At 39.3% G+C, this 1,989-nt stretch overlaps 1 protein-coding gene across 1 annotated transcript in view; it reads right to left on the reverse strand.

The window, feature by feature from the left end:
• The window catches only part of LOC107101266, an 11,860-nt gene extending 9,871 nt beyond the window's left edge, over positions 1-1,989 (reverse strand). The window contains exon 1 of the mRNA XM_015400117.1: positions 1,741-1,989. The gene's annotated coding sequence lies outside the window, so the exon portion shown is untranslated. The remainder of the gene's footprint in view (positions 1-1,740) is intronic.

Genomic DNA, 1,989 nt, shown 5'->3' on the forward strand with positions numbered 1-1,989 from the left:
AATTCAAGAACAAATGCACTTATTTTAAGAAAAAATGACTGATCTAGATTTAGATTTTTTGCAGTGCATTTTTCAAAGAACCGTGGTGAGAAAGGTGAACTTTAATGACCGTCTGAAACCGTAGCTCACCACAGATGCACGGCTGAAAATGCTCATGCTCACAAGAAGATAACCAACAGGACGAGCGAGTAGGACAGCCTTATGTAAACATATCACCAGAATGATTGACAGTTAGGAGGACCACTAATTTAGATGATCCACCCGGAAATAAAAGACTTTGTTTTTTAGAAATCATTTATGAACTAAAAGCTGTTATCACACGTTTTAACGCAGTTCATTTTCCACATTGCTTCTGGAACATTACAGATTATACATAAATCAGTTTATTTAGCAAACGTTCTGAAAAGGGCATTATCAAGTCATCTTTTATATCAACCTAAACCGGGTTTCCTTCTCATACAAATCCAGGCTAACAGTGATCATCCATCCATTTTTTCATCACGCTTTATCCCAAGTGGGGTCGCGAGGGGTGCTGGTGCCTATCTCCAGCTGTCTACGTGCGAGAGGCGGGGTCCACCCTGGACAGATCTCCAGTCCATCGCAGGGCAACACAGAGACAAACAGGACAAACAACCATTCATGCACACACCTAAGGAGGATTCAGAGAAGCCAATTAACCTAACAGACCTGTTTTTGGACTGTGGGAGGAAGACCCCGGTCCGGGAATCGAACCCGGAAATTCCTTGCTGCAAGGCAGCAGTGCCACCCACTGTTCAGCCCACAACAGTGATCATTGAAAAGAATTCACCAACAAACAAAGCAGAAAGATTCTCAAGCATTTGATCCAGCTTTTCTACACCGCACCAACAAGATGCCGTCAGCAGGTTTTTAATTTTCAGCAAAGTCCCGACAAAAGTTGCTTTGATTTTACTTAATCTGAGAACATTGAGATTAATGAACCAGAAGAGAGGTTGGTCACATGTGAGGTACCGCAGGGCTTCCTTCTAAGCCCGTTTGTTTCTGTGACCTCGATGATCTTCCTCAATCAGATAAAAGACTATGGCTGCTCTCTTCACCGGATGTATGCAGATGACTCGGTAAATTATTTCTGTATCGACACGACATCCTCACTACTCACAGGGTCTGAGTCAATGAGTTATAAATAAGAAAGACCAGAAATTATGACTCAAAATCCCCCAAAAATAGAATTCAGCTTGAATAACTACTGCTTAAAAACCACAGATCATTTTACAAGCTCTTATTACTTCATGTTTTAAATATTTATTTGACTAGATCANAAAAACCACAGATCATTTTACAAGCTCTTATTACTTCATGTTTTAAATATTTATTTGACTAGATCATCCTTTAGATGTTCTGATGTAGTTTTAGTATTTTAAAGTTTTTCTCCTCTCTGTATAAAGAATTTAACCCTCTTTCAGGTAATAATCTACTGTTTGCTATATTACTGGGTTCAGCATCTTTTTCAAACCAAAAAAGAAAACTAAAAACAATCCACTAGACTTTGTTTTGAAGTTTGAAGACTTCTCTTCCCATCCAGGAAGCCTTTTCAATTCAAAATGATGAAAAATCCATCTTCTTCCTTTCATTGTCTGTTTCCTTTAGCAGGATATTCAACAGAGCTGATTCCTAAAAGGGACTGGAAATATAACAGAGTTTTCTACATAAAACTCAGCTAAAACATCATTACAGCCTGCAGCTAAAGCCCAGAGGTGTTACCTTGTTGTTTGTTTCAGCGAAGCAGCGGGACGCTGTAGATTTCACACTGGGTTTCCTCTGCAGTCTTTGTGGTCTGCAGCTTCAGCTCTGTTTCTTTTTATACTTAAGGAGGAGCACTTCCTGAAAGTCCAATTCCTGTGAAATATTTACTCTGCCTTCATACAACCGGTTTCAAGCACACGGGAATAATTTAAGACAATAGTTTCCAACCTCAAGGAACAATAAAAGGTTAGAAAGTGTTTTATGCAG

This window comes from Cyprinodon variegatus, unplaced genomic scaffold (assembly GCF_000732505.1).
Source record: "Cyprinodon variegatus isolate N-32 unplaced genomic scaffold, C_variegatus-1.0 Scaffold1072, whole genome shotgun sequence".
In the NCBI taxonomy this organism is placed as follows: domain Eukaryota; kingdom Metazoa; phylum Chordata; class Actinopteri; order Cyprinodontiformes; family Cyprinodontidae; genus Cyprinodon; species Cyprinodon variegatus.